The sequence below is a fragment of the Dermacentor variabilis genome, chromosome 8 (assembly GCF_050947875.1).
Source record: "Dermacentor variabilis isolate Ectoservices chromosome 8, ASM5094787v1, whole genome shotgun sequence".
Taxonomy (NCBI): Eukaryota; Metazoa; Arthropoda; class Arachnida; order Ixodida; family Ixodidae; genus Dermacentor; species Dermacentor variabilis.
This window is the reverse complement of record NC_134575.1, coordinates 152,934,697-152,959,678: the sequence shown is the minus strand read 5'-3', so window position 1 is coordinate 152,959,678 and position 24,982 is coordinate 152,934,697. Positions and strand designations below refer to the sequence as shown.

At 45.8% G+C, this 24,982-nt stretch overlaps 1 protein-coding gene across 1 annotated transcript in view; it reads left to right on the top strand.

Moving 5' to 3' along the window:
- Window positions 1-24,982, top strand: part of LOC142590677 (uncharacterized) — a 184,626-nt gene that overhangs the window by 127,071 nt on the left and 32,573 nt on the right. The gene's annotated exons all lie outside the window — the stretch shown is intronic.

Sequence of the window (24,982 nt, the reverse complement as noted above, 5' to 3'; positions counted from 1 at the left end):
CAGTGCAACTGACGGTGGTCCTGAGCACACCACCGTCAGTTGCACTATACAGGCTGCCTGTTGCAGTTAGCGCAATTCTAGTACATGAGGTCGTGTACTCGATACTTGCACAAAAGATTGAAACGGATAATCCAGATAATTAAAAAACTCATTAATTCACTTTTGCATTATTTATCGTAGGCGCATATTGCAATTTACAAATTCTAGCCGTGGAGTTCACAAGGCGGATGCACTTGAAACGAATTCTCAGGATGACACCAGTTTCAAGATATTACTTCCTGAATTTTTCGTAGAAATGCATTGGCGTTCCAGTTGCTTGTATTTTCATTTTCATCTTTTCATTTTATTACCTTAAAGACCCCTTGCGGGATATTACATAAGGGGTGGGTGGTACAAAAATACAGGAGGTTGCCCACTATGTTACTTTACAGACAGAACACTCGTTATTTCTTCTACGAAGGCAGATGAGGTGGTGATGGCAGCGACGTGGTGGGGAAGGCCGTTCCAGTCTTTAGCTGTACGATGAAAAAATGGTGACGAGCAGGTGACAGTGCGCGCGCTAGGGCAAGCAACATTTAGTGGGTGGCCTGTGCGCAGCGATATGCGTGAAGGTGATAAAATGTAAGGTGCGCGGCGAAGCGAGCTGGTGTAGAATTTATGAAATAATGATAAGCTCGCGATACGGCGATGTTGGGCTAGTGTGTCCAAACCAGACTCTATTTTTAATGGTGATACGCTGATGTGATATGAGTAGGTCGAGTGAATGTATCTTACGGCGCGGTTCTGTATGGATTTTAATGCCTTGCTGAGGTAAATCTGGTGAGGATGCCATATGGGTGATGCGTATTCAAGTTTTGGCTTAACCAGTGTTTTATATGCTAGTAGTTTTACCTGTCGAGGAGCACTGCGGAGGTAGCGTTTCAGAAATCCCAAGGTTTTGTTAGCAGATGATATGATCATAGTTATATGCGAGCACCAGTTTAAACCATGCGTGATCGTAATACATAGGTACTTAATAGAGTTTACAGAGTCAATTGGGATGTCATCAATTGTGTAGAGAAAGTCATGACGATTACGGTTGCGGGAAATTTACATAGATTTACATTTATTATTGTTTAGTACCATTAACCAGTGATCACACCAGGCTGTAATGTTGTTCAGGTCATTTTGAAGATAAATACAGTCATTACTATTAGTGATAGTTCGATAGACAACGCAATCATCAGCAAACATACGAATCTGAGAGGAAAAATGTAATGGAAGATCGTTAATGTATATTAGTAACAGGAGGGGACCTAAGACTGAAGCTTGGGGTACGCCTGATGTTACGGGAAGAAATTCGGAGGTATTATTGTTAACACTGACGGACTGTGATCGGTTACTAAGAAATTCTTTTATCCATATTAGGGCATTGGGGTGGAATTTCAAGCGAGAAAGTTTTAATAATAAGCGTTGATGAGCTACTTTATCGAACGCCTTTGCAAAGTCAAGAGAAATATCGGCCACGTGTTAGTATCGAGATTTTAGTGTAGGTTATGAAGAAATGTAGCTAATTGAGTTTCACATGACAGGCCTTTACGGAAGCCATGTTGCGACGGATGGAAAAAGTTACTACTCTCTAGGAAATTTATTACGTGTGAGTATATGACGTGTTCCATTATTTTGCAAGGGATACAAGTTACTGATATTGGAAGATAATTTAATGGTGAATTACGGTTACCTGATTTGTGGACTAGAACGACTTTGCTCTTTTCCACTCGTTAGGGAGCGTGCTTGATGATAATGGTTGGGAATACAGCAGGGTTAAATACATGGAAGAGATGAGCTTCGTGTTCTTTAAAAGCTTTGACGTGATATCGTCAACACCAGCTGATGAAGATAATTTATGATTATGAATGAGTGTGGATATTCCATCTGGTAAAAAAATAATATCCGGTATTGGAGCCATGACAGCAACAGGGAAAATAGGAAGAGGCACGTGTGGTTCGGTAGTGAAAACAGATGAAAATGCATTGTTAAGCAGTTTGGCCCAGTCAATATCAGGCAAAATTTCACCATCTTTCGAAATTCTGACACCAGGGGATGACTGGGGATTGATAACCTGCCAAAATTTTGGGGGTTACTGTTGAGCATGCGGAGTAGGTCTGAATGAAAAAAATGAGTGCTTCTGTTGCCGGATAGCTATCAGGTAGGCGCGTTCAGATGCATAGTATATTTCGCAGGAGCTAGGGCTTGGCCTCAGTTTAGCGGAGCGAAATAGACGTTTCTTTTTGTTTTCCAGTTTTTCTAGTGCGTTCGTAAACCATTGTTTATTGCGATTAGAGCTAAGTAAAATAGTTGGTATAAACTGTGCAGCGAGGTTAGTCATCTTATTTTGGAAGAGTAACCAATTCTCTTGTATTGAGCGATTTTCAAAACCTACTTCAAATGATTGATAGAATGCGACTAATTCGTTGTTTATCATCGTATAATTCCCTTTTTCGTGCACGCGGATTGTTTTCTGATCCGAATGATGTACTATAGGTGAAAATGAGAAAACAGCGTGGATTACTTTGTGATCACTTATTACGCGTAGGAAGCTAAAGGAGGACATGCTTTCAGGACGAGTGGTTAGTATGAGGTCTAGTATGTTAGCCGAGCCACGAGTTGCACGCGTTTGCTCTGTTATCATCTGGGAGAGGTTAAAATTAAGGCAAATATCTAAGAATTCTCTAGCTCCGGTCATGCTAGTAACTGTGCTAGAATAATTTGACCAATTGATATGTGGGTAATTGAAATCCCCAAACAGCGAGATGCAAGCGTTCGGGAATTTTTTTTTGTTGTTGTTAAATGGTTCAAGGTGTTATTGAGATGGCAGTCAGGATTAGTGTTGAGGGGACAATAACAGACGCCAAGAAGTAGTAGCTGCGGATTAGCGCGAATAATTAGCCATAGAACTTCTAGGTCAGTGGCCATATTGACTGTGGAGCACATTATATGTTTTTTACTGCGATAAGAACGCCACCACCCCGAGTACCCTGCCTATCTTTACGAAGAACATTTAAATTTGGTAGTTCACTCAGAACTTCACCCTCAGTGACATCATTGGTAAGCCATGTTTCAGTTAGTATAAGTAGGTCCCTGCCGGACGAAGATACTAGATCTGATACTTGTTCTCTTTTCGGAAGAAAGGTTCTTATTTTAGTAAAAATAACAGAGATTGACAAAGAGTCTCGGGGAGCAGGCAGAGCACGTCAGGACGAATGCTGGTGACAACGCGGTAGCTATAGTTCTTTCACGGAATGGGATGCTGGATCAAAAATGTAGCGTTTTGAACCTATGAATAATGTTTTAAACCGAAGTGAAAAAGGAACTGATTGGCTTCCTGCAAAAGCGACTAGATGTTTTCGCGCGTTCTCTACCGGCTTAGAAAAATCCTCACCCATGCCGTACGAAGTGTTTTTAAGCTTGCGGCCATTCGACAAGATGGCTTCTTTTGTTTTAAAGAAGGAAAGTTTGACAATGATGGGCCGGTTACGACCAGGGATGTATCGACCAAGGCGATGCGCTCGCTCGATTTCCCTTGGCTCTAGGGAAACATTTAACTGGTCAGAACACAGCCGAATGACCAGTTCTTCTGACTGAGCAAATGATTCAGATTTGTTAGTATCGTTAACGCCATAAAAGATCAAGTTATTGCGCCGAGAGCGCTTATCGACATCATCAAGGCGACCTTCAAGGCTACAAACCCGATGAACCGTCTCAGCGGTGTCGGTTTGCACGGTTACGAGCTGCTGCCTCAAGGGCTCAATTAGCTGGAAGTTTGCTTCAGCGCTTGTTAAACGCCTACTGAGTTCGATCAGGGCGACATTAGTTGCCGGCTGCTGATGTCTAAGATCCTGGACTTCCGAGAGAAGTTTAGACTGTCCACAAGATAATTTCTTTAGCACCTTTAGACTGCCGCTGTATGGGGTCAAGGATTCAGCTCATTATCGCCTGATTGCAGCAACAGGAAACGCGCAACAACAAAGCACTCACACGCCATAGAAAACAAACCCTGGGTGCTCGGCAGCTGTACCAAGAGGTAATTGCTCATCCTTTTAGCAAATAAACTGCGTGGGGAACCAATCTGCATGGCGAAGAGCTGCGGGTTAGTGGACATGCTCGAGGCACAGCCGCTGAGCCCACGAAATGAGTCGCACAGATGCGGAGTAATTAGAGCTGCCGTGAAGGCGGCTGCCGATGACGATAGCGCTTGATACGCTCGGCTGAGGTCCAGGAACAGCGAGGGCAATACAGATTGTATAGTTGCGTTGGTTATAGATGCACGAAGATGCGTCGTAATCGCCACCGCGTCATCGTTTGCGTGGGGCCATGATGCGCACGCAACTGGCATGCACGAAGGAACGGGGACGGCCGCAACACGAAGAAGCGTCAGGATGATGCGTCGGTGAACACCTGCATGGCGAAGAGCAGCGGGTTAGTGGACATGCTCGAGGCACAGCCGCTGAGCCCACCCCGCTTGAATGCCCACGTTGCTTGAATGCCTAAATCAACGTTTCTTTAAGAAAGTAACTGGAACGCCATTGCATTTCTCTGAAAAGTTTGAAAACTTTATTAGTGAATTTTTGTTAAATAGTTGATTATGCTTTTCAGTTTTTTTGTTGAAGTAATGTCCACCTGGGGGGGGGGAGTAACACTTGTTGGGGGGCTAGTTGGTGCATGTTTCCAGAAGAGGGTTATATCGCCGAAAAAACACAACACACAGCAATCGAGACGAGACAGGCGCAACTTCCAACTGTTTATTCACCGCGTATGCGAATGAATATAAGGACAAACAAAGATTGGTAGCAAGAAACACACATGCGCGCGAGGTTTTTATAAAAAGCGGATAAAGATAGGTGCGGTACACACGTATCTCACGCCCGTGTATCTAAAAAAGCAGTTTCATTCTTATAAATGGAGATAGATGGGGCGCTAACCCAATCACTACAGTTTCTTTCAATATATTAGGCCTCCAACAGTTAACGGGCTGTCTGGTCCTTACTTCTGTTTAAAACATTGCTTCTTTAAGCCTTGCCACACACTTAATCTTCCTTTCTTCTCCGCAGACTTTACAATGATGTGGCAGATGAGAACCAGTGCCAATATTTAAATCCCGATTATGTTCCGCTAATCGGTCATTAATAACCGGGCGGTTTTTCCGATGTACTTCTTCCCACATGTGAGAGGTATCTGATATACGACTCCCACGGCGCATTTAAGAAGCGGAGCTGCATGTCACTTTTTACAGTCAGTTTTGTTTACCTTGTTGGGATCAGTTTTAACGCACAAGCCAGCCAGTTTCTTTGGGGAGGAAAAAACCACAGGACCCTTATATTTTGTCGCTACATGCTTCAAATTGTGCGCTACCTTATGGGTGTACGTGATGACAAGCGGTATAATTGGGGACGTCATCTTGGTCGCCCTTCTTTGTACTTTCTTTTTTCAATTTTCGCAGCAAGGCTTCAGCTACTCCGGTTAAGATCGAGGTTGGAAAGCCTGCTTTTTCCAACTTCCGAATCTGGGTGTGAAAGCTTTCCTCTGCCTTATGGCAACAAGATTTCTTCAGCGACGCTTCCAGGCAGATCTGAGCGATGGCGCTCTTTACTGTCTTTGAATGGGAGGAATCATAGGGCATTAGTTCTTTTCGTGCGCGAGGGCGATACATCCAGCAAAAGCTTTGGTCATTAAGGGTGATGTCAATGTCTAAAAACTGCAATCTGCTGCCTTGGGCAAGCTCATGCGTGAAGCCCAAACCTTTTCCAAGTCGTTTAAAGCCAGATAAAACTTCTTCCACTATTTATGGGTAAGATGAGAAAACCTGTTCCTTTAAAATAATTAAAAAATAGTCAACACATCTAAAAGTTTCCAGCATTTTGGCTTCGTCGAAAATATCCGCCAGTGACCTGTGCATCTGCACGAGAAAGATGTTACATAGCACTGGAGCGACGCAGGAACCCATGCAAATTCCTTTTTTCTGAACAAACAGCTGGTCTTCAAATAATACCACCGGGCAAGACAAGTCATACTCTATCAATGCCAAGAAATTCGCAACGGAAACACCGGCAGAGTTCTGGAAGGAAATCGCCCCATTCTTTTCAATATACGACTGTACAGCGGCTAACAACTCAGTCTGTGGGATTGAACAGAAAAGATCAACAACTTCAATGGAAAACGTATAACCTGAAGACCTATTGCCATTCAAAAATTTAACAACATCAGGAGAGTTCCTGCAAGAAAATGGGTCTTCGACATCTAACCCATTAAGTTGCCTTAGCAGGAAACCACTAACATGGCTCTGCCAAGCCCCTCTTTCACTCACGATACATCTGAACGGGATTCGTTCCTTATGTATTTTCGCCGTGAAAAACACGTGTAAGCTATTTGCTTGACAAAGCCGAATACCTTTAGCAATTCTGTCCAAGCCAATACTTTCACACAGAGAAACCGCATTAGATTTCAGTTTTCCCAGATTAACCACAGTCTTCCGGAAATTCCTGTGCACAGCTTCATGAGCCTTCTCGTTGAACATACCAGACGGAATGATGACGAATCCGTCCTGCTTGTCCGCTTGAGTGAGTCGTAGCTTCTGGCCGGCGAAGAACTTGACGACTCTTCTGGTGGTCGACTCATGTCTAGGTCCGTTGATGGGCGCGGTCCTGTTGAGGATGTGCACGCCATCTAGCAAGCACCTTTCCTGGTCCTCTGGGTCAGCTTTACCGGTAATCCTTCGATTCAAGGAATGCCCTGCAGCTCATGCAGCTTATGCAGCTCATGCAGCTCATGCAGCTCCAGCTCATACCCTGGAATCCTAGGCTCGATGCTGTACTTCGGGCCCTTCCTAAGGATGGCAACTACATCATCCGGGATACTAGTACCCCCTAGAACCCTGAGCGCCTTGCTGCTGTCTTGGTTTCTTCTTTCAACACATTTTGATAGTACCGGCAGTCTTTTTCCACATGAATTCACTAGTTTGGGCGGCGAGCCGCCTGAAGGACTGAAGTTTCACGCCTGCAATGTTCGCAGAGTTCTGGGAAAAACATATCCATTGCAGCCAATCGTACAGCAGACGCACCTGACACCACAGTTCCGCACATAAAATTCGGTATATCCTCTTGACGTGGCCAAGTGAAGGTCCGGTAGAACCAAACAGGCAGGAGATCTCGTGCGGGACTAGGTCTTTCCTTATGCAGAATCTTATCTTCCTAGCGCGGCAGGAGATGAGGGCGATATGGCTGACAAACACTGAAAGAGGTGGTGGTCTTGCAGAAGGAACACAAAGAAAGGGGCGCACTCTAGAAGAAAGGTAACTGAGTAATACTTGAGTAAGCTTTCACACCCAGATTCAGAAGTTGGAAAAAGCAGGCTTTCCAACCTCGATCTTAACCGGAGTAGCTGAAGCCTTGCTGCGAAATTTGAAAAGAGAAAGTACAAAGAAGGGCGACCAAGATGACATCCCCAAAAGCAAAAGTAGACCGGTTGTCATCCCGTACACCCATAAGGTAGCGCAGAATTTGAAGCATGTAGCGACGAAATATAAGGTTCCTGTAGCTTTTTCCGCCCCATAGAAACTGGCTGGCTTGTGCGTTAAAACTGATCCCAACAAGGTAAACAAAACTGACTGTAAAAGAGACATGCAGCTCCGCTTGTTAAATGTACCGTGGGAGTCGTATATCAGATACCTCTCACATGTGGAAAAAAGTACATCGGACAAACCGGCCGTTGTATTAATGACCGATTAGCGGAACATAATCGGGATTTTAAAAAATGGCAGTGGTTTTCATCTGCCGCATCTTTGTAAAGCCTGCGGAGAAGAAAGGAAGTTTAAGTGTGTGGCAAGGCTGAAAGAAGCAAAGGTTTTAAACAGAAGTAAGGAACAGATAGCCCGTGAACTGTTGGAGGCCTAATATATTGAAAGAAACTGTAGCGATTGTGTTAGCGCCCCATCTATCTCCATTTATAAGAATGAAACTGCTTTTTTATATACACGGGCGTGAGATACGTGTGTACCGCACCTATCTTTATCCGCTTTTTGTAAAAACCTCGTGCGCATGTGTGGTTCTTGCTACCCATCTTTGTTTGTCCTTATATTTATTCGCATACGCGGTGAAGAAACAGTTGGAAGTTGCGCCTGTCCCGTCTCGCTTGCTGTGTGTTGTGTTTTTTCGGCTCTATAACCCTCTTCTGGAAATAATGTCCACCTCTTTGAGTACAGGAGCTAATGAACTATAATTGTGCTATCTACCACAGACAACCTTTAGAAAGTTTTAAAAGTGGTCGCGGAAACACCCTGTATATATATTTTTTTATAGAGCAGGCGTGACTCCGTACCACTTTTTATAAAGAAGTGACTGTGTCTAACGCCGGATGAAGTAAAGAACGCCTTAGGAGCTATGCAAAGGTGGAAGGCAGCTGGGGAGGATCAGGTAACAGCAGATTTGTTCAAGGATGGTGGGCACATTGTTCTAGAAAAACTGGCCACCCTGTGTACACAATGCCTAATGGCCTCGAGAGTACCGGAATCTTGGAAGAACGCTAACACAATCCTAATCCATGAGAAAGGGGACACAATGACTTGAAAAATTCAGCTTACTGTCAGTTGCCTGCAAACTATTTACTAAGGTAATTGCAAATAGAATCAGGAAAACCTAAGAGTTCTGTCAACCAAAGGACCAGGCAGGACTCCGTAAAGGCCACTCAACAATAGACCATATTCACACTATCAATCAGGTGATAGAGAAATGTGCCGAATCTAACCAACCCTTATATATAGATTTCATTGATTACGAAAAAGCGTTTGACTCAGTCGAAACCTCAGCAGTCATGGAGGCATTGCGGAATCAGGGGGTAGACGAGCCATATGTAAAAATACTGAAAGATATCTATACGCGCCGTGCACGCCGACGGACGCGCCACTGGTGGCGGCCTTGCGCAGAACACGCGGGAGAGGAGCCTGGCGCGCGCCGTATCTTGTTGTGTCGTTGATCGTGCTTCTCTGTCTTATTAACGTTTTGAGAGCAAGATAGGCAACACCATTCGCACGTGTGGGCTGGCCAAAGCTTCAGAGAATGTCGAAGAAGAATTGTTGCAGGGTGGGGGGCTCAAATACCGGTGAAGACGTGGCGGCGATACGGTTCTAATCATTCCCGGCAAAGCCTCATCAGCGGGAGCAACGGTAGCAAAAATGGATCGTCGCTTCGAAGGGAAATTTTTTTTTCTGATCCTTTCCTTTGTGTCGTCGGTGTTTTTTCCCACTCAATCATAGCTAGACGCGTGAGCAGCGAAGTTCGTCTGCAGTGCAGCATGAGGTTTAAAGGCATTTCCCTAAAGTTCGGAATGTTTTTGCCGCTTGTATTGTATTCCTCTTCTTTACCGCGTTGCGCTAGCTAGGCAGCAAGACTGCACGAGCGCATTGCGTTGTATGTTAAAGCTACTGAAGTTTGCAAGAACTGAAATTGTTGGTTTCATTTGGCGCGGTAGATCCTCGCACCAGCTGTCGCGCACTTCATGTTTTTACATCTATTTTATGCGTGGCTTTGCAGATGTTTAACTGTTGCTAGTTGCTCCATGCATAACTTTTGTCTATTCTTTTGAGCTGCGAAGTTTTCACCCTGCCTTGTTTGTAAAGGGTATAAATTACGCTGTGTCTTATCGGAATGATACCAGGGAAGTGCTTCTTTAACAGCTTTATTCTTTTCGCCCGAGGGCATCTTAGATATTGTTTGCGTTTTTGGAAATGCGTTCAGAAAATAGATAGTTCAGGGCGAGAATTGCTAATAGCTGCTGCATATGGTGTTTTTGTTCCATTTCTGGCTGAAAAGTTCGCGTCCCGTTTGGGAAGTCATCACACCTCGATGCTGCCTGAGCAAACTTAACACACCGAGTGATTTGTTTGTTTCCCAACGTAGTCCCTTCTTGCATGTGAGTTTTATACTCAACTGAATTCTTCCTGATACTTACGATGCAGACAACTAAGCCGGGCCTTGCCGCTAGCGCTCTACTTTGACTGGCGCTGCTCTGCCTTTAAATATATCCATGTGGCACCTCTTTCTAGTAAAAAAAACTACTGAAAAGTTAGTCATTTTTTAGCTTTGTACGTTTACAAGCAGCTCCCTTGGGGAATTTCAAATTGCACAAACTGCAGCGGGAATGGTAGTTCATCGGCGTATGCAGCAGAATTGCATCGGTGGTACAGCACTAACATGCGCTTTTATTAACCCGTGTGTTTGGTGACTTCGTTGGCTAGTGTACGCGTTTCCATCAATAAATTGGCAATTAGTCTTCTTGAGGCGACTTCGACTGCACTTATTCGGCGATGTCACATGTATTCATCGGCAGAAAAATCACAACGGCATATGCAGAGATTGCACCGTGCGGATTTGTTTGATATAAGTCTGCACTAACGACGGGTGCTTGTTATTCAGGTACAGAAGCAACATTGCGGCAAGGGTAGAATAAAAAAAACAATCGAGAGATCGCATCACTCAACAAAATTTATCAGCTAGTGAACACGAGCTCCACGTCATGTAAATGGGGTTCATGGCGTTTCTCTGCGGGACACACCTTCCACGTATGTGGACCGTGTTGTCCCAAACACCGGTAACATCGTGTTCATACCCGCTCGCACAGAGGTCAGCATCTTCCCTACAGCTGTCACCGCAGAAGAAGCAGCCTGGCACCCGAACAAAGGAGAAATCGCAGCCACGAACTTCAGCCATCCTTGCTGCAAAGGGTTATCGTTAGCTTCTGCTTCCGCGTGTGCTGTTGAAAGCGTCCGCTAGGTGGCTTTCAGTGGCGCCTCTATAGGCGGTGCACGAGGTGTATGGCGGCTCCACAGCCACCGTAGTCATCCATAAAGAAAGCAACAAAATCCCAATAAAGAAAGGCGTCAGGCTAAGAGATACGATCTCTCCAATACTATTCACAGCGTGTTTACAGGAGGTATTCAGAGATCTGGATTGGGAAGAATTGGGGGTAAGAGTTAATGGAGATTACCTTCGTAACTTGCGATTCGCTGATGATATTGCCTGGCTTAGTAACTCAGGGGACCAATTGCAATGCATGCTCACTGACCTGGAGAGGCAAAGCAGAAGGGTGGGTCTAAAAATTATTCTGCAGAAAACAAAATTAATGTTTAACAGTCAGAACAGCAGTTTACGATAGGTAGCGATGCACTGGAAGAGGTAAGGGAATACATCTACTTAGGACAGGTAGTAGAATAAGAATGGGCTGGGGTGCGTTTGGCAGGCATTCTCAGATCATGAACAGCAGGCTGCCATTATACCTCAAGAGAAAAGTGTATAACAGCTGTGTCTTACCAGTGCTCACGTACGGGGCAGAAACCTGGAGGCTTGCGAAAAGGGTTCTACTTAAATTGAGGACGACGCAACGAGCTATGGAAAGAAGAATGATGGGTGTAACGTTAAGGGATAAGAAAACAGCAGATTGGGTGAAGGAACAAACGTGAGTTAATGATATCTTAGTTGAAATCAAGAAAAAGAAATGGGCATGGACAGGACATGTAATGAGGAGGGAAGATAACCGATGGTCATTAAGGGTTACGGACTGGATTACAAGGGAAGGGAAGCGTAGCAGGGGCGGCAGAAAGTAAGGTGGGCGGATGAGGTTAAGAAGTTTGCAGGGTCAATATGGCCACAATTAGTACATGACAGGGGTCGTTGGGGAAGTATGGGAGAGGCCTTTTCCCTGCAGTGGGCGTAACCAGGCTGATGACGATGATGAGTGTGTCTGCTCTTAGTCAGGGAAGGAAAGAAAACGGATATATCCTGTCTAACATAATAAAAGACAGTATGGATAGACATTGATGAAATGACGCGAATTGCCCTCAATAAGCGCAACAAACACGTGAGGGAATCAAATTCGACAAAGACCAGTTCCAAGCATTCCATTTTCTCGTGACCGCGCACCAATGGAACCGTCTTTCTGCTGACGCTACAAATGCTGAAGCTCGCGCTTTATTTCTAACCCTTGTTCCACATTGCTTGTAAGGATGGTATTTGTTTTGTTTTAAGACATTGAAGTGCTCAGTTTAATTTTTTTATGTACAGCTATATTTTTGTAGTATTGCAATGTATTGCAATTATGTATTTTTGTATAGCGTTACTGTATCGATAGGTTATGATACGTGCGTATTTTTATTCATATAATGCCCGAAAGCATTACTGGATGTATGTAGCGTTTTATTGAGTTATTTTCAGCACTCATGTGGTGAACATAGGTACAATACTATCAGTCCAATACTGGACTGAACGCATCGTCAACCAGATATATATATATATATATATATATATATATATATATATATATATATATATATATATATCTCAAAGAAGTAGCACACATGTGAAAAGGGCACGTTTCCTTATGTTTAGGCCATGGCACCGCGTTCGTCAGAGCATGTCGGCCATTAATAAGGCCGTGCCCCGGCCAAAACATAAGCAAGTAAGCGTGCCTTATGTGTATGTGCCATCCTTCTCTCTCTCTCTCTCTCTCTCTCTCTACATATATATATATATATATATATATATATATATATATATATATATATATATATACAGTGAAAGAGATGTGCGTATGAAGTAGAAATATTCGAAATATACCGTCGTCATCATCTAAGAATGACTGCCCTGACGCTATCGGAAGCCACGCTGTGCCGAAAACCACGACGTACAGTATGCCCCTACATGCGTACATCGCAGCAAGTAACTAGTATGGCTTCAAGCTTTCATTTAAAAATCAAAGGCGATTTCAACTGCGATACCTTAAAGGGACCCTGAAACGCTTTTGACGATTTTCTACAAACGTATTGAGTCGTTAGAGTAGGTCCTTCCGATCATTAATTGACACATCTAAGTGCTCTGCGTAAAGCGTGTAATTTATTATAAGGTTATAAATATGCACATCGCTGCCGATCGCAGCACACTGCTCGGCGGAATTTTAAGCCGCCCCTACCCATATGACCGAAATCACCCATACGACGTCAGTGGGGCGAGCTATCCGATGTTTCCAATTTTATGGTAAACAAATGATCTTCGTAATAGTTGCAATGTTAGTTAACTTGTTTTTATGAAAAGAAAGTAACATAAAGAGAATGCACAAGAATAATTTTTCAGTACACTTAAGCACTTCCGGCACACAGCAAGTGTCGTCTGCTTGTGTTACAACGTACTCCATTTTGACGAGAGCTCCGCGGTCAGAGTCGGTCTCAGTCTTTTCGCGAGCATGATTCGACTTTGTTGCCTTGTGGACTGCAAACGTAGCGACTGGCAATATGTCAAGCTGCGACATCGTGTCCCTCTGCAAGGCAGCGTACGAACGAACTGGCTGCTGCGCATCGGACTGCTGCTATCCGATCGGCGCCAGGATTTGCGCGTTTGTGGCCGTCACTTTACACCGGAAGATTACTAACGCAATAGCGTTTCCCGAGTCCGGTATTAGGGAAAACGCAAGCGCAAGGGGACAGAGTCTGGCCGCTTGACTTTGCCGTAACGGGATGAGCCATGATATGAGCAGAAGGGCAAATGCGAATGGTCTGCACGGTGCAGCCACCTGGTGGCACAGAGCTCAACCATACACAGTAGCAGCAACGAAGTGTATTCTTCTTTGCTGCTGGTGTGTATCTTTCGCAGGAGTGTAGTCATGAACACGTTGGTTTTATAAATGTTTAAAATGTTTTACACTTGTTTAGAGCAATATTAGCGCTTTGTTTGGCTGGTTAAGCTCTGCACCAACAAGTGTACGGACCGTGCAGACCGATCAGGCCGCTCACGTACGTCTACGCTAAAGTTCCTTCATCAGCTTGAGTTTATGCCTACAGTCATTTGCCGAAATACCCAGCTTGCCTGTGGTTACCGGAATACAAGACACGTTCGGCGCTAAGACAGAATGCTCGCAACGCACGCTGCTTCGATAGCTCTCGCTTGGGGTCGACGGCCAAGCGGCTAGCGGAGCGGTCTCGCGCGGGCGGGGGCGGGCTCCAAAACAACCGGAAGTGGACGATGTGACGTCGCATCGTGACGCTGAACCAGTGAAGGCGGAGCTTAGCCCCGCTCGCTCGGCTAACGAGTTGAGGAGGAAAAGCATGGCTAGGGAGGAGGGTAACTTCTAATCGCTTGTAGCTCCATTACTACGTAAAGCCCCTCCATACACGTTTCCGCCGCCCAGGTTCAGTACCGCCAACCTGCCCTCCTCCTCCACGCTCCTCTCCCACTCACCTCCTTAGCTTTCGGCGGCAAGCAGAACTTACGTAGCTGCAGCTTCCTGTTGCGAGTGGAAGTGACGCTTTGTTTTTTACCGTTGTTTACTTTCGGGTCGCTGGAAAGGCTTTAATTGCACGAGCTGCGGTTGAAAGTGTGAATGCGATTCCATCCAAGAACGACCGCCTACTGTAACCAGCGATCTACTCGTGTTCGCTGCTTCGCGTCAACCTGCGATGGGTTGTGGCACGAGCGACAACGTTCAGTGGGATGTAGTGCCTAGGCGCTTGGAGACCACTGCCGTTTTTCGGGCATTTGGAAAACAGCGACCGCGAACTACTACTTCAGCGGAATACACAGCGTGTCCCCTGTGCATTCTTCTTATGGTGACTGCCATAGCTCTGCTAAGCACGCGCGGGCGTCTCACCATCGTCCAACGGCAGTCAACGCGGAAATTCCCGCAGCGCAACTCCAGGAAGCGGAAACGCCGGAACCGGAAATTTTTAAACCGGAAATGCCGGAACCGGAAATACCGGAACCGGATTTGGTGTGAGGGGAAAAGCGGCGCACAACAAAGGTTGTCGCTACTTAAGAAAGCGGCGGTGGCGCGTGGATGTAGGGGTTTTATTACTACGTAACGCTTCACTTAAATTGGTGCGAATGTTCTACTTAAGCTGTACCCTACGCGTCTACAAAATTTGTCCGAACCGTTTCAGGGGCCCTTTAAGCGTAATATATGTGATTGAATGTACACTGTGCAAAACAAAAAACAATACGTTGGACCCCCAGAAGGGCCTTTTAGGTGGCGTTTGAGCTAAACGCGTGTCCTGCCCAATGATTTGATAAGATAAAAGTCACGTTGCTCAAATCGGTATTTCCTTCAAAGTATGATACAGAAGCCCGTTAATTCTTTCTCATATGCATTGACGCGATGGTATCAAACTTATCAGTTTGATGATACCGCCGCGTTGGTTTGAACGAAAGTGTAGGAAAACTGAGTTGCCTGTCCACATAAGCCGTCATATCTTCCCTCGTTTCTTTTCTTTTTCATTAGTACGGCACTATTTTTCCGTTTTACTAGAAAGTCACCATTTTTCCTTTTTGCTTCCAATTTTCTTGTATTTTTTTCGTTTGTTGTTGATTGGGGACGCAGCACCTATTAGGTGACGTTTTCTACTGTCACCTGACAATTGCAGCTCGAATTTCATTTTCTGGGCGTATCTTCAATTTATGCGCTTGCAAACGCCATCTGTTTAGACATGTATCAGCTGTTTCTTCAGAACGATTGACACGCATTCTGTTCGCGCATTTCTTCGTTTTTATGCAAATATGTGTTCATTAGGTTTATATACACAGGTATATAAACTACGCTTACGCCTTACATTGTATTCTGATGAAAGCCGGACCCCGTTCGAAACGTCAATAAATCGCTCCATACGCTCGTCTACATCACTCATATATTTATCCAGATCCGGAAACGCGTTTTCCTGGTATATATATATATATATATATATATATATATATATATATATATATATATATATATATATATATATATTGACACGTGTACTTGCCTATCTTTATCTCTTTTTCAGGCGACCACAGTTCACCGCCTCACGAATGTTACCGCACAGCCCAGGGCGCGCCTGCATGTATCGGAAGTTTCTGGAATGTTATCGATGGTTCCACCCGCTCTCTGACCAAACGCTCTGCAATCTGATTGCATGTGTGCGCAGCGAATAATGTAGAACTTTGTGGAAGGCACGCTGGTCCCAGCGATAACTCTGGAACATTCGACGACTGATGTATAAAAGCCGACACTCTTGACTCGGTGATCAGATTTCGACGACCGCCGATCGTGTTCGCCGCTATACCGTTTTTCTTTGAGTGTAGCCCGTTTTTGAGGGCACAAGTTCGCCCAATAACACGCTCGTTTGGTTAATCACAGTTTTGCTGCCTTCTTAACCGTCACTACCACGTGACAATATGTTATATATATATATATATATATATATATATATATATATATATATATATATATATATATATATATATATATATATATATATTGCCGCCAGCATTGCGAGAAGAAAAAGACGACCGACATATCCCAACTGCGTAGCCGCCACACCGCGAGCGTCAAGCAAAGCACCGCAAGGCAACGCTCGGCAGGCGCTGACAGGCCGGCGGCTCGTGCGCGAGAATCGGACGATTGGCACGCGACAGGAGGCGACATAGAGGAGAACGACGTTCGAAGGAGCGTAGCTCGAGGTACGTTTTGTTGTTGCTGTTGAGTATTCAGTCGGGTTCTGTTGACGGGCACAGGTTCGCCCAGAATAAGTCAGTTTTCCTAGAAACGGCTGTTGCAACTGTTGGTTACATATCTGGTGGAGGTGCGGGGTATGATTCCAAGCCCCACACTAGCCAGGGAAGGTAGCCCGGATGCCCGAAGTTTGGAGCCAACGGAATTAACGCCTGTCCACCAACGCACGAGCCGCCGCATACGAGGTGAGGCCCCCGAGTTTGGTCCTCTCGCCGATTCACCAAGGGCAGCGGCGGCAGTCAGCCTAGGTACCACTGCGATGGCTACCCAAGTAATCCCTCCTCACGTCGTCGTTGACTCGCCTCGGACGCCAGAATCCTTTCACGGAGACTCATTCGAGGATGCCGAGGACTGGCTCGAAAACTTCGAGCGTGTCGCCAGGTGTAACGGTTGGGACGAGACAAAGAAACTCCGGTATGTGTACTTCGCGCTGGGCGAATCTGCACGCACGTGGTTTCAAAACCACCAAGCCTCGTTATCATTGTGGAACGACTTCCGACGAGAGCTGTTAGCTACGTACCCGAGCACGGACCGCAGAGAGAGGGCAGAAGCCGCTCTTCAGGCGAGGAACCAGCGGAAGAACGAAAGTGTGACCATGTACATTGAAGACATGACCCACCTCTTCCGCCGAGCCGACCCAAACATGGCTGAGGACAAGAAATTGCGGCACCTAATGCCCGGTGTGAAACAGGAATCTTTGCCGGCCTCGTTCGTAATCCGCCCCGCACCGTAGCCGAATTTCGATCAGAGGCGAGGACGATGGAGAAGACGCTGCAGCAGCGTGCGAGGCAGTACAACAGAGATGTATGCGTCGCATCATTTGACGTTGGGTCAGGAGCCCTCCCCAACAACATGGACATCCTACGCGAAATGGTGAGGTCCGTCTTCAGGGAAGAGCTGCAGAAACTGCAGTTGGCCCAAAGCCCTCCTACGGTGTCCTCACTTGCTGATGTCATGCGCGAAGAAGTCCGGCAAGTAATTTGTGAGCCAGAGCCTCAGGTACGGCCCCACGCACAGCCAGAGCGTCAGCCGCGGATGTCGTACGCCCAAGCTTTACGTCAGGACATAGGACGCGCCGACTTTGGACGAACGGCCACAACACCTCAGGTACTCCCTCGCAATGTGCAGCCCACGTAAAAGCGATGTATGGTGCACTGCAGACCGGCGTCCCCTCTGCTACCACTGTGGAGAGGCTGGTCATTTATACCGGGAATGCCAGTATCGCCGAGTAGGACTGCGCGGCTTCTCTGTGAATGCGCCTTGCCCTCGAAACGGTGAGCGCCCTTATGAGATTGAGGCATTTTTATCTTCGCGCCAAACTGTTCGGAACCCCCAGCAACACGAACCTCGATCAGCAGCGCCTATGCGTTATAGGTCGCCCAGTTCGCGTCCCGCTTCCATTTCACCGAGGCGTCGCTCCCAAAGCCCGCGACGGGAAAACTAGAGCCAGCGACCTGTGGAGGCAAGGCCGCTGACATTAGGAACACTGAAGGCCCTCCATCGCCAATCCGACAAGACGACGGCAGTGACGAAACGACGGACAAGTGCAGTGATGACGCCGTTACTTCCGAGTTGCGCGTCATCATCGACGACTTCGAAGTGACTGCGTTGATAGACACTGGCGCGGACTATTCAGTTATTAGCAGTGGACTTGCCAGAAAATTGAAAAAGGTGTTGACCCATTGGACTGGATCTCCAATACGTACAGCGGGGGGACACTTAGCCGACCCCGTAGGAATGTGCACAGCAAGAATCGGAATTAGAGGCTTTACATACGTCAGCAGCTTTATTGTTTTCCCTGAGTGTTCCCGTGATCTGATACTGGGCATGGACTTTCTGCGAACGAATGGCGCAATTATCGACTTGCAAGAATCACGCGTGTTGTTTTCCACAGAAAATGCTGTTACCATTTCTGATACAGAACAGCCACATATTTCCTCTCTCCGTATTGTGGATGAAGACGTGACGGTGCCGGCAAGGTGCAGTATGACTGTCGTTGTTAGGAGCGACGTATTTCGTGACTATGAGGGACTAGCAGACGGAAATATCGGGCTGCTACTGGAAAAGCTAATGTGCGTGGCAAGACGCCTAGTTCACCTGCGTAACGGATATGCGGACGTCCTTTTGACTAACTTTGGCAATGAGGCACAACAAGTGGCGAAGGGAACAGCCATAGCGTCTCTTCGTGACTATGCACAATTTGCGGATGTGTCCACCCTCGATGCACCATCACCAGCTTCTGCCACTTTAGACAGTGTCCTTATCTCTATCGACATTGACCGAGAGCTGTCATCACTACAAAGAGATGAGATTGTGAACTTGGTCACAGAGTTTGCAGAATGCTTTTCGACTTCACCGAAAGTCCGTCGTACTCCCGTCGCAAAACACCGCATTGTGGTCGAAGAACCTGCAAGACCAGTTCGCCAACACCCGTACCGAGTAGCTCCAAAAGAAAGAGAAGCGATAAGAAGTCAAGTACAGGAAATGCTCAAGGACGATGTAATACAGCCATCCAATAGTCCGTGGGCATCTCCAGTAGTCCTAGCCAAAAAGAAGGATAACACCCTATGATTTTGTGTTGACTACAGGAAACTCAACCTCGTCACGAAGCGGGATGTTTATCCACTCCCCCGCATCGACGACACCTTGGACAAACTACGCAATGCTTACTTCTCTTCTCTGGATCTCAAAAGCGGATACTGGCACATAGAAGTGGGCGAGCGAGATCGCGAAAAAACGGCATTTGTGACACCGGATGGTTTATATGAGTTTAAGGTGCTTCCATTTCGTCTGTGTTCTGCGCCAGCCACATTCCAGCGGATGATGGACACTGTTCTCTCCGGACTGAAATGGCAGTCGTGCCTAGTCTACCTTGATGACGTGGTGGTCTTCTCCACTACATTCGAGCAGCACGTGCAGCGACTGAGAGCAGTTCTGGATCCTATTCGCACGGCGGGATTGATCATAAAACCCGAAAAATGCCACTTCGGATTTCGCGAGCTCCGCTTTCTCGGACACATTGTCAGTGCTGAAGGCGTCCGCCCCGATCCTGAGAAGATCACTGCAGTAGAAATGGTTCATAAGCCAAGAGACAAAAAAAGCTATTAGACGTTTCCTTGGACTGTGTGCCTACCACAGGCGTTTCGTAGAAAATTTTTCTAAAATTGCCGAACCACTCACGCGACTGACAAAAGAAGATGTCCCTTTTATGTGTGAGAAAGAACACGAAGACGCCTTCTCCGAACTACGACGGCGTTAGCAGAGTCCTCCTATACTTGCCCATTTTGATTTGATGAAAATGCCGAAACGGACATCCATACCGACGCGAGTAATGTTGGTCTCTGTGCCGTACTTATTCAGTGGCAGAATGGCGAAGAAAAAGTCATTGCGTATGCAACCCGTACCTTATCGAAAGCCGAGACAAATAACTCAGCTACAGAAAAGGAATGCCTGGCGGTTATATGGGCCATCAGTAAGTTCCGGCCGTACTTATATGGCAGACCGTTTCGAGCCATCAGCGATCATCACTCATTGTGCTGGCTGGCGAACCTCAAGGACCGTTCTGGAAGGCTCGCTAGATAGAGTTTGCGTCTACAGGAGTATGACATCACGGTCGTTTACAAGTCCGGTATCAAGCACAATGATGCTGATTGCTTACCCCGCGCACCAATCGAGGCTACGTCACCTGAATACGAGCAAGATTCCCCATTTCTTGGGGGTGTGAATACGACGAAAATGGCTCATCATCAGTGTACTGATCCAGAATTACTCCTGCTCATCGAGTACCCGGAGGGTCGACAAGCGAAAGTGCCCCGAGTTTTCGTTTGTGGATTTTGTTCGCATGTTCTCCGGAACAACGTCCTCTACAAACGAAACTTCGAGCACAGTGGTGAGACGTTTCTACTTCTCGTACCATCATTGCTGCGAGCTGAAATCTTAGAAGCTTGCCATGATGACCCTGCAGCTGGCCGCTTAGACGTTAGTAGGACTCTGGCGAGAATTCGCCAGAAATATTACTGGCCGAAGTTGAGGAATTCAGTGCAGCACTATGTCAAATCGTGCCGAGATTGTCAAAGACGAAAAACACCGCCACTGAAACCAGCAGGTTTTCAGCAACTGATACAGCCACCAACAGCGCCATTTGAACAAATAGAAGTGGATTTACTTGGACCGTTTCCCGTTTCAACCTCAGGAAAGCGGTGGATTGTGGTAGCAACCGATTATCTGACCCGGTATGCTGAGACCTCTTCTCTTACAAAAGGAACCGCCATTGAAGTGGCTGAGTTTTTTGTCAGACGCATAGTATTACGACATGGCGCACCTAAGGTACTCATAACAGACAAAGGAACAGCTTTTGTGGCCCGTTTGATGCAGTCTGTTATGAAACTAACGCATACTTCTCATAGGAAAACCACAGCGTACCATCCACAAACAAACGGCCTGACTGAACGGCTCAATAGAACGCTCGCTGACATGACCTCAATGTACGTGGACGTGGAGCATCGGACATGGGACAGTATTCTACCCTACGCCACCTTTGCGTTTAATACTGCACTACAAGAAACGACACATTTCACGCCATTTGAACTTGTTTACGGTCGGACAGTAACAACGACACTAGACGCGATGTTACCTGTAGACAACAGCACCGAAGGCGACGCCGACGTTAGTGAGTACATAGAAAGGGCAGAAGGCACCGTATCATACAACAGCAATACGTCGACGCAAACAGGTACAACCTAGGGCGAAGGGAGGTACAGTACAACCCCGGAGACAAAGTGTGGGTATGGACGCCTATACGGACGCCCGGTCTTTCGGAGAAGTTACTGTGCCGTTACTTTGGCCCCTACAAAGTACTTCGCCGGTTAAGTCCCTTAACCTATGAGGTAACTCCTGAAGGCCGAGTCTGCTCCACACGACGCAGCACTCGCCCAGAGGTCGTACACGTAGTACAAATGAAGCCACACTATGAAAGGCATTGATTAACAGAAGTTGCACATACGGTCAAGCCTAGCACCGGCCATCCTCTGACCACTGTCCTTTTAAAGCAGCTGGCCTCTCTAGGCCTTTCCTACGCATCGGGACGATGCTTCTTCGGAGGGGGCTAATGCCGCCAGCATTGCGAGAAGAAAAAGACGACCGACATATCCCAACTGCGTAGCCGCCACACCGCGAGCAGCAAGCAAAGCACCACAAGGCAACGCTCGGCCGGTGCTGACAGGCCGGCGGCTCGTGCGCGTGAATCGGACGATTGGCACGCGACAGGAGGCGACAAAGAGGAGAACGACGTTCGAAGGAGCGTAGCTCGAGGAACGTTTTGTTGTTGCTGTTGAGTATTCAGTAGGGTTCTGTTGACGGGCACAGGTTTGCCCAGAATAAATCAGTCTTCCTAGAAACGGCTGTTATAACTATTGGTTACAATGTATATATATATATATATATATATACAGGTGCAAATATGAGGCGTAACGTCAAGAGATAGAAAGAGAGCGGTGATGGTTCAGAGAGCAAACGGGGATAACCGCTATTCCAGTTCGCACTAAGAAAAAAAAATGGAGCTGGGCAGGCGATGTAATGCGTAGGATAGATAACCGGTGGACCATGAGAATTGCAGAATGGGTGCCCAGAAAAAGAAAGCACAGTTGAGCACGGCAGAAAACTAGGCGCGGTGGTGAAATTGGGAATTTTTCAGGCGCATTTTGGAATAGCTTGACGCAAAACGGGATCACAGGGAGAGGCCTTCCTCTCCAGTGGACATAAATAGGCTGATGGTGGTGGTGGTGGTGGTGATTATTATTATTATTATTATTATTATTATTATTATTATTATTATTATTATTATTATTATTATTATTATTATTATTATTATTGTTGTTATTGTTATTATTATTATTATTATTATTATTATTATTATTATTATTATTATTATTATTATTATTATTATTATTATTATTATTATTATTATGTATACACACTCCTCTAAACACTACCATCGCCTCTCTACCCCTAACGCGTGACCGACTTTCCACATTACAAACACACTTTTTTTCCACTTTCACACTCCTACTGTTAAAGGAATGGCCCGCCAGCGGCAACCATACTCGATAACCACGGCCCTTAAAAACACAACTCGAATAAAATAACAAGTATAGCATACAACTATTGTAAACAGCTAACCACTAAAGAAACAAACAACAAAAGTAAACGTGGCTGAATGAAGGGCATACTTTGCCCGTTATTGAGCACACAAAAGGAAGAAACATAGACGACGCACGCAGTAGCCACGGAGATGGTGTATGAAATTCGCCTTACGTGCGGCAAGTCTTACATCGGCCAGACCTGGCGCTGTATAAATGAAGCAGCCAGGAGACATGACCTAAATACAAAAGGACGGCGTCTCACATGCGGCCACGCATTGCTAAGACTGCGTTTCTCCACGAGAATGACCCCTGTATTCTCAAACGATCCTCGACTCTTCCTGCACTCCACGATAATGATGACTTTGTTGGCATCCCCTTTGAAACAGGGTGGTGACAAATAGTCAGCTAGCCTGCTTGAGGTACGCTATATGCGTACCTCAAGCAGGTACGTACGCTACGCGTATGCTATAAACGATTTTCATTCTAGCATTTTCTTATGCGTCCCTTTATTTTACTTTCTCTTCCTCAAGACTTCTCTAACCATGGCTACCTATGCCTATAACGGAGCCAATTGTATCATTCTCTTCCCTGCTGTTTTTCCACCAATACTCTAAACATATCTTGCTTATCTCGACTGCTGACCGCTTGACGCTGCCGTCCACTTTAAATCCAAGCACTTCTGGAAGGTATACGCTACATCCTGATCTCACTGGATGAATTCATTCGCATTCCATTAAGGTGTGCTGAGTGGTCTTCCGGATTTTCGCTGACGCATAGTCATGCCTCATCTAGTTGCGATATATATTACTCCGTTATGTTTTTGTGCTTCGCTCGAGAGTCAAATAACATCCCTTCGTGTTATCGTACAGGTCTTCCCTTCCCATTTGTTTCTTCTTGTTCTTGTAAATATCTGCTGTCTTTTTTGTTTCCATTCTTTCCATCCAATTCATTGTCTCTGTTTCTTTCACTTTCTTTCTGATAATTCCTGGTTGTGTGTTGACACTTTCAATTACCCTGTACTTGGTTGCCAACTTTTTTTAGCATTCTGTGTCCACGCTTTTCAAGTACAGATATTTGTGCACTTTACCCACCCATTTATTTTGATGCATGTTCCTGAATCTTGCTTCAAAAGCAATTTTGCATTGCGCTTCTCCTAATTCAAACGAGAGCCGGCCCATGTCATCCTGCACTGCCTCATTTGTGGTTTCGGCGCAGGCTCCCAAAACCATGATGAAATAACCAGCGTCTTACATAACCTGAATGAAATAACCCTTCTCACACCTTGTCCTCAAGCCAACCGGTCAACCAATCTTTGGTTACCTTGCAGCCTCAACAAAATATCGGAGTTTGGATTTGGATTTATTTTCTCCTGTTTACAACAGAAAGGAAGCTGAAGCTAAAGGCAGCCGGGTCTGACAATGGCTTCAGCTACTACAACAATTCAGCACGCAGTCTGTACATAGCACACAAATCATTTAATATACGCTAATAAGCTAGTGTGTCCGGATACAAAGTATTATTTCCGTAAAAAAAATAAAAAAAAGATGACGATGACTTCAATAAATACACGTAAGGTAAATTTTAAGGTATTGTGTTAAACTAACTATAACCCGAAAACAAATGACTGGAAGGACTTACAATTTATGCTACGGTTCTAATGAGACAAACTCAATATTGTTCGCAATGAGAAAGGTTTGTTAATTTATTCGAACCTTCCATAATTTCATTACGAAAATCACGTAGGTGATTTAGCAGTGTAGGCGCCTACGTGTAAGCGCCTACCCTGCTATGTAGGCGCAGTGTGCGCCTACACTGCACCTATACTGCGCCTAGACTGCAATGTAGGTGCAGTGTAGTTACTAGGCACAGAATGCATTTGCGAACATTTGCGCTGGCACCATTACTCCTTCCCAGATTCCGCGCAGCACCCCATATTTATTGTCGCCCCAAGTGTTCCACGTTTCATCATTGTTGCATTCCACTTCCCCTTTTATTTTCAGATTACCTCGGTGGTGCTTCCCTCCGATTCAAATTCAGATCCTTTATTTTTCTTGAATTTCTTTCTTCAAGAAAGGTACAGAAACCAAAGGTATGGCAATACCTGACAGAGGACTCTGTAGCGGTTACAGATAAACATAATAGATACATAGTAAAAATGTTCGCAGCATGTGTCAATTTTCATTTATACAGCAGCAACAAAAGTATTATATATTCACAATTCCCTCTTGAAGATGTGTACGTTACCTAACAATATAACTACGAGAGCTTCCTAGGCACAATGT